Genomic DNA, 9,017 nt, shown 5'->3' with positions numbered 1-9,017 from the left:
GCCAGGGCCCCTGGCCCTGGACTAGGCTGTGACTTTGCCCAGCCATTTCCTCTTGATGAAAGACTCATTTTTGTCCTTTGGAAGTTTCAATTTCTTTCTTTTCGATGCAAAAGTTGACACCTTTTATTGCCCCACGGAATAAACATGTTTTGTAGCTAACCCAATTTCCTACTTCCTCAAATATGTGCTTCCTCAAAACTCTCTCTGAACCGTCTTCCTGCTGTTTCCTCTTTAACAGGTTGAACACATTTTTGACCAGCTCATTTTGTATTTGAATGAGTCATGTTTTAACTTTGGACATTGTTGTACCCTTCTGTTGTACCTTAGTAATCACTTAGCAGTAAAACACATTAGCTGAGAGTCCTGTGTTATGGGGGTGGGAACCACATTCCTTTCTGTGGTCAAATTCAGAGAGAGACACCCTCCCCCAGGTGGGAGAGATAGTTTTATGCTTTTGACAAGGAATTAAAAAAAAAAAAGTCCATATAACACCTCCCCATCCTCCCTCCCTCAGCCCAAATAGTGTATAATTCTTTCATTTCTGAAGCTGAAGTATGGGAGTAATCATACTCTTATCCTGGCTCAGTTGATCTCTAGCATTTCACTTCCATGTTTCAGTCCTGAATTCTTGGAGGCCTCAAATTTACTTTTTAAAGCAAGCCCCATACCAAGGTGTTATAGAAACTAAATGTTTGTGTCCCCCTAAATATATGCTGAAGTCCTAAAACACGGTGTGACTAAAATTGCAGATAAGACCTGTAGGAGATAACTCAAGTTAAATAAACTGATAACAATAGAGTTCTAATTAATAGATTATTGTGGCTCTGATACGAAAAAAATATGTGAGGACATAGCAAGAAGGTGGTCATCTGTCAGGAAGAGATCCCTCACGGGGATGACGGCACCCTGACTTCAGATTTCCAGATTCCAGAACTGTGAGAAAATAAGTTGTTGTTTAAGCCCCTCAATCTATGGTATTTTGTGTGGCACCCCAAACTAAAAGGACACTACCACCTTTATTTCCACCCCAGGACATTTGTGTTTGCTGTCCCCCTGCCTTCAGAGCCCTTCCCCCAAAAGTTGAATGGCTGACTTGTCTCAGATTCCACTTAGGTCTCAGCTCAAATGACACCTTTCAGGCTAATTAGCTCCCACTCCCATCCCCATGGTTTCCTTAATTGCCTCTTCATGTGTCTACTAGACACTTGGGTTTGCTTATCTGACGTTGACTTGCCAAAAGATGAACTGGGGGCTCTCCCTGGTGGTACAACTGGTTAAAGCACCACATTATGAAGCTCTCCACAGCCCCTGCAGCCCAAGTTCCATCCCCCGCCAGGGAGCTGACCCACAGGGTGTGACAGACGTCTCCTGACCCGCCCGCTGCTCCCCACTCTGTATTTCAGTCCATCTGCCGGTTCTGCTTCCCACTCTGTCTCTGGTGAGTCCTTTCACCACCACCCCCCACACACACCTCTGCTCTTACCCCAGTTCTGTAAGCATAAATGAATAAATCTTTTTTAAAAAAAGATAAACCGAGGCAAATTAAAAATTTTAAACATGTGTTTGAGCAACATCTACTAAAATCTGGCAGTATCCACTAGAAGCGGTCAGGACGGCTTCACTGACAGGAGCTGGGACAAGACTATACACAGAAGACAAGGAAGCAAAGTGAGGAAGTAATTTTGATTGGCAAGAGCTTAAATGGCTGGATTTGGGGAAGCCGAGGTGGCTCTCTTTTGAGGAGATGTCCTTTGGTTTTCATTTCTTAACCTTGAGGCATTTACAGGCTTAGGTTCCGATTTGTTTACAGAAGCTGTTAAGACATACCAATCATCTCAAGCCTATTGGTATTTTTTTTTTAATGTTTCCTTGTTTTTGTCTTTCCTATTGAGTTCTTTTTCCTTATTAACATGAAGGTGTTCTCTGATACTTTGGATATTAATCCTTTCTTGGCTTTCTGCATTATGCCTTCTTCCCAGCTGTGGCTTATCTATGTAATTATTCTTGAATGCTGTCTTTTGTTGTGCAAAAGCTGTAGCCTGAAAAATTAATTGCAGTAAAATATGCATAACATACCATTTCAAACACCATGTTTAAGTGTACGGTTCAGTGGCACCAGCTATATCCACACTGTTGTGCAACCATCACCACAATCCATCTTCACAACTCTTCATCTTGCAAAACGGAAGCCTGGACACATTAAACAGTAACTCCCTGTTCCCTCCACCCTCCACCCTCTGGCAACCACCATCTCACTTTCTATCTCTCTGAATTTGACTCAGTCTGAACCACTAGGTATTTCATGTCAGCAGAATCATATAGTCTTTGTTTTTTGGTTTCTGACACATTTCACTTAGTATTGTATCTGCAGGATTCATTTCCGTTGTGGCCTGTGTTGAGGTTTTTTTGTTTTTGTTTTTGTTTTCCAAAGGCTGAAGAGTATTCTAGCACATGGACACTGCACATTTTGTTTATAAATTCATCAAAGTATACTTAGGCTGTTTCTACCTTTAGGCTACTGTGAATCATGCTTCTATGACCATGAGTACGCAAATATCTGTTCTAGTAGCATGGCAGAAGCATATTTAAAAAAAAAAACAAAACAAGTCTAGTTCCTCCTAGACTTCTTGAGCAAACCTGTTTCCCAGAGACAAAGGCATAAACCTTAATTACTGTTGTCTTAGCTTTGGGGTTTCATTAGCTTTCTCTACCTTAACCCACAAAGAAATATACCTTCGATAATAAGGATCTTGTTTTGTTTCTTGTTTTTGTTTTTTTTTTTTTCATTAATAAAAAATATACCTTCATTCTATGGGTAAAGTCAGAATTAAGCCTCCTCAAATCTAGTCATCGGCAAGGCTTATGCAATTAACAAATCAGCGCCAACCTGGGATTGAGAGCCGGGTGAGCCCTACAAACAGGAGTGAACCCTACAAACATGTGACAAGCTGAGTGGAATCCAGAGGCCCGTCCCTCCAGGAGTGCTTTCCTGTCTCAGCTCAGAACAACAGACTTGGGGCTACCTTGGAGGCATTCACCTACCCTGTGTTCACACTGTGAAATGGCTAGCTCTGGCAAACCGGTAGCATTTAGCTGTGTTTTCTCTTTCAAGTCCAACCAAAAGCTTTGCTGAAAAATGTAAAACAAAAAGCAAAACTTCTACCCACACAAACTACACATCTGTAAGCTACAGCTCTGCCCTCTCTCACGGGAGCATTTCCTGGGACAGAAAGGGTTTGTCCCCCAATAACCTAATCCCTGTTCCAGCTGCCCGTGGAGGTCAAAGCTGTACTCGCAGGCATACGGTCAAGGCCAGCCCCAAAGGCCCTTGGACCGAGGCTCCTGCCAGTTAAAATCTTGCTGAACAACTGTATCTGTCATGAACTGCCCGGGTCAAGAATCCACTTGACTTGCAACTACCTTTAAGCCTAGAGCCCTGAGGGCACCAGACACTTGATCTCCAGGGGTGTGGTGTAAGCCCCCCCAAATAAAAGGCCTTGTGCATGCCCCTCAAAGCTTCTAAAGAGAAAACGGACATGTTGGGCTTTGTGGGGTGATCATCAATGGCCCCCTCTCAGCCTCTCAATTCTAAACACACAGAGAAGCAGGTGCATGAACCAGCTGCCGGCGCTCACAAGAACCAGCCATACTGAAAAGGCTGGTTGGAGAATAGGGCGCCGCTGTGCGGACGCCCCTCTGGGACTCATGAAGCAGGTCCTGGGCTGGGTTGCTGCAGGCCTGCTCCAGAGGAAGAGGCCCCCCCAGGCTGTGGGGGAGGGGAACAGGAGCTCAAAGGGGCTGGCCACATGCTTAGCACTGTCTCCCCAACGCACCCATCACACCCACCTTCCTTTGGGAGGTACAAAAGAAAGCAGTCACAGTTTTCCTGCAGAGGCAGTCCCTTTTGCTATGTAAATAAGCAGAGGATATATTATAACCGTTGCCTATGATTTGGAGCTTCATTCTTGACTCAATACTGGTAGTCATGGTACCTGGATCACATGATATGTTTGTCAGGATCCACTGCCTTGCAAGTCAAATTCAAGGCAGTGACTTAAAAACGACAGTGCCCCAACAAATTGACATGCTTCAGGTTGATCCTCACGTCAGGCAAAGCCGGATCCAGAGGCTTGAGCGATGTCACTAGGCCTCTGGTTCTCACCACGTGGGCTCAGCCGCTCCCAGCATTGCCTTTATTCTCAGGCGTCTTCCCAGGAGTGGCCAAGACGGCCCGCTATAGCTCCAAGCTTGTGCTCTACCAGCATAGAAATGTGGGCGAATTTTTCTCTTTCTTTATACTTCTTGCCAAATTCCATAATGGAGTTGTGTGACCAGGGAATGCACTGCTCTGAGTGGCTGGACTTGGGTCACGTGTCCACCATCGGTCCACTTCCACCCAAACTGTAAGAACCATGTGGGTGTTGCTTTTTCCTCCAAAGAAAATCAAAGTACTATTACCAATGAATGGGGAGAGAGGCTTCTATTAATAGGTGGAAAAATATAAGCAATGCCTAGCAGGACAAAGAGAGCACCACTGGCCGAAAGGGCCTCCTCCCAAGTCAGCCACGCTCAGCCCTTTCTCTTCCTCGGGGGAGAAGTGTCACTGGCCCCACTTTCCTGGGCTCTATATTTGTAACTTGTCTGTTCTATGGGATCGCTAGATTATTTTAATCAACAGCACTCGCTTACTAGGTGTGCATTTAGCATCTATTATGTGCCAGGTACTCTTCTAGCCTCTGGAGATACAGTAGTGTATTGAACAGGCACAAACACTCTATTTTCAGAGCTCACCATTTCAGACAGGGAGGAGACATACAATAAAAAAGAGTAAGTCTGGGCCTCCCTGGTGGCGCACGGGATTGAGTTTCAGCACTCTGAAGCTCTCAGCAGCCACTGAGTGTGAGTTCAACCCTCGCCCAGGGAGGTGACCCACATGGCACAGCAGACCTCTCCTGTCTGCTCCGTCTGCTCCGTGTGCACAGCTCTTATATGCACACATGAAAAAAAATAATAAAAATCAATGAAAAAAAAGAGTAAGTCATATGGGCTGGGAAGAAAATTGCAGATGGTTGAGTGACTGTGTTTACGGGAGCGTTCAGAGCGGAGGATGGAGACAAAGCCCGTGAGTGCAGAATACATGGTACCTATTTTTCTTACTCTTGCTACTACCCTTATCATCACATATTATTTTATTATAAGATTTGCTGTCTCCTCCTTCTTATAGGCACATTCAAAGCCGTTTGGTGACACCTTGGTGTCGTCAGCATTAAGCACCCCAAACTTAGCATGTAAGTCCCTCTGCAGTAGAACCTACAGTGTTTTGCATGCTGAGATGCGATTTATATACCGCAGTGTGCAACCCAACTCCATGGTGTGCTTCTAGGCGGGGCAGCCATCCCTGCGATGTAATTCTAGAGCATTTTCCTCACCCCAGAAAGAAATCCCACACCCATTAGTAGTCACTTCCCATCTTCCCTGCCCCCAGCCTCTGCCACAATTAATATGCCTCCAGGGCTGAGGGTGAGCACGCTTCCTACGTACTCTGAGTGTGTCACAGCCATGGCCTAGTGTAACACGTGGCCTTTCGAGACTCGTTTCTCTGACGCAGGGGCCTGTCTTCAAGGTTCACCCAGTGGAGGCATCTCAGTACTTGATTCTCCTTTATAGCCCACTAGGTCTTGCCCCAAACTATTTTCCTTTCCCCTTTCCTTATTCTTCCTCTTTTACATCCTAAGGTGAGCTACACTGAGCTACTCGTTCGTCTCCAATCACACTGATTTTGTAGTTTCTATTTCTTCCTCTTGGAATAAGACCCCCCCCCACACACACACTCCTACCACACCTCCCCCACCCCGGCCCAGGCCTCTGTCCATTTAGGCCACTCATAGATATCACCTGGTGGTGAAGTACCTGAGTATCCCTCCACCTCACGTGTATTATTTCTGCTCCCCAAGCTCCTTTATTTCAATAGAGCTTATTTTCTCTATATATTTACTTAATTTTTGCTTCCTACTACTTCACCGTGACAGCCACACAGCACAACTAACTTGTTTTAATCTTTAGCCTGATGCCTTGCACATCAAAGTCACCAGATTTGCATGGCATTCTTATAAACTGGGGACAGTTTTGCTCCTCCAGGGAACATTTGGCAATATCTGAAGACATTTTGCTTGTCCCAACGAAGGGATGAAGTGTACTCCTGGCATCTAGTGGGTAAGGTGGACTGCAGCTAAATTCCTTCCAAAGCACAGCCCCTCTCTCCCTTCCCCCAGCAAAGAATGATCTAAGCCAAATGCCCGTGGTGCCAAGGTTGAGAAACTTGCCATAAACTCATTAGTGCTCCTTTTGAATAGGTTAGCGAAAAGAAGCAGAAGAGATCAGTGTACTAGACTGGCAGGAAAGCTCACTAGGGAATTTCATTTTCTTATTTCAGGAGCTGAAGGGCGACTCCAGCGCACAGCTCTTTCCTAATGCCAGAGAGGTGCCCTGGGAACCCAGATGGTATTTTCACCACTGGCTTGCCTCTGAGAGTGACGACTGACCTCTCCGGAATCCTTGAAGTGCTAGGAATGTAACTCTGTTAAGGAAGAAAAGTCTTAGGGCTTTTTAAGTCTAGTAAAATGTCAAAAGTGAACTGTGGCCCTCAGGGAGGTCAGGGAAAGTTGTTTTTTCAAAGTACTCTCTCCTTGACTTCTCCAGGAGAGTAAAACTTTGCAGCTCTGGCTCTGGAATAAATGATTCAAAAGAACTTGAGGCTGTATCTCCTCTCCTTTCTGAAGAGGGCAAAGGAGCTTTGCGAAAAGATTCTGTTCAAATTGCGCAACTCATTTGCAGGAAACTCAAGACCCTTGTATCATTTCACTGTGAAGGCCGCAGCCCCTTCAAAACAGAGGTTATCAGCTTCAAAGTCACATCTCATGTTCCTGCTCATCCCAACCAGCTGGTTCTTGTGAGTGATACTGAAATTAGGTAACATATGCCCTGAAAATGAAAGGGCAAAGTAATATGAAGGAGTTTGATGAGGAAAGGAATAGGGGTTGACATGCTATTTTAAAAAGTTTGTCCTTGGTGTAGAATTACCTGCCGCCCTGGCTGGAATTTGGTAGTGGTGTGTGGAAGGAACAACCTCTAGCATAGCTGGCATAGACATAAATGCCAGGCAGAGGATTCTCCAAGCTCCACCCCCTCCTCTGGCAGCTCTCCAATTCTTGTGGACCGTAAAGAAATAGCAGGCATGGTTGTTTTATTGGAGTTCTATATCTTTTATCCAGTAAATTAACTTTTGGTGGGTCTACCTATCTGACAAAATGCCACTCATTATGTGAAGTGATTTATTCAGTCTAATTTTGGTGAAAGCCCTAAGGACAGAAACATACCGAGTAGTTGGCATACTGTGAATCACGAAAGTGTTTAATGACGACAGTAATTAGGATAACGGAATAATGTGCTTTGAGTGGATCGCTGGCAGGACTTTCCATGCAGTAAGAAAGGTATGGAAAAGAATTGTTTCAAGAATGAGCTGGGAGTCCCTAGAAATACTACAGTTCTGTCGAAAGTGAACTGGAAAGGACCAATGCTCCTGGGTAATATTTATGTTTCAGTAAAACTAAATTGGCACACTTGCCTCAACTCTTAATTTTCAGGCATCATTCCTTTACCCCAACCAACATTATTGAAAAGTATTGTTCATGGTTCCTATTCAATGATTCCTTTTGTGCAAATATTTAAAACTCCCCTACTGTGTGCCAAGCACTGTATAAAATTCTAAGAATACAATGGCAAATGGTCCTTGCCCTGGGAAAGCTCAGGGTCTAGTGAAATGTTCACTCTTTCATTCACTCACTAAGGCATTTACTGTGTGCCTATAAGTTTTGCAGCTACAGCAACAAAGAACACACTTCAGATAATGGGATTACATTCTAATGGAGAGAGGGAAGAGCCAGAACAAAGTCCCTGGGGCAACTGTATGTCAGTCTAGAGCCCAGTTAGTGAAGGGGATATGGCACCAAATGGAGTAGAAGCAGCATGCAGGAGACAGGTTATGTCGGAGCCCCAAGGGAATGTTTATGTACATTAATACACTTGTACAAACGTAACACACCTATGTGGTAAGCTAATCTTCCCATTAAATTACAAACTTTCCATTAAAGTTAATTGATTAACCTAAATAACTGCAGGGGAAGATTGCTTGATAATAGTCCAAATCAGGGAAGGTTGTGAAAGGTTTGGGTTAGGTTTGGGGTGGGCTGAGGGCTTAAAAAACAAAAACCCTTTCTTACCAAGGGCTGTCCCATTGAAGATAAGAGGCTGCACTCTGGAAAGAGGGGGGCACACCATGGCTTCTCTGCGTACCACGTCAGGTCAGTCAGAACTGTGAAGACTTGCTCAACTAAACAGACCCTTAAGAAAATTAAGATTTGGGGCAATGAAATTTGGAGACTGGAATTTGTTCCTTCTAACCTGGCAGCTCCACCTGCGAAGTCAAAACACTTCTGTATAACATATGTGCAGTGGCTGTGCCTGTATCTTTCGAATTATCCTCCTTCTCCATCCCCCCGTCTAATAGAGCAGATATTTTCCTAAATATTAAATTGGTTCCCATCCCTAAGCTGCCATCCCTAAGCTCTTCCAGTGATAAATTCTGGAGGTGTACTGGATTCGGGTGCTTCCGTTTCTCAATACATAGTCTTAACACATTCCATCTCCAGGTAACACAAACTAATATTAATCACATTCATGGTCGCATCCTGCTTTCCGGGAGACAATAGCCTTTAAACGACACGGAAGAAACAGGAGAAGTAACTTTTCACTTTATCCACCTGCAGTCTTCAGTAACTTAGCCTTCGTCCCTCGTTGGGGAACCCTCCCTGGTCCTGGGATGCCAGGCAGTCAAGGCCAAGATGACAAGTCGGGGACTACAACTCCCAGGAGACATTGTGTCCACACCGTCTGCGCACGCTCCGTCTTAGTGACGGCACAGGGCTCCGAGCCCAAGGGGGCGGGGCGGGGCCTGAGCC

The sequence above is a fragment of the Condylura cristata genome, unplaced genomic scaffold (genome assembly GCF_000260355.1).
Source record: "Condylura cristata isolate star-nosed mole 26May11 unplaced genomic scaffold, ConCri1.0 scaffold00029, whole genome shotgun sequence".
NCBI classification, from domain to species: Eukaryota; Metazoa; Chordata; class Mammalia; order Eulipotyphla; family Talpidae; genus Condylura; species Condylura cristata.
Note: the sequence above shows the minus strand (reverse complement) of the source record.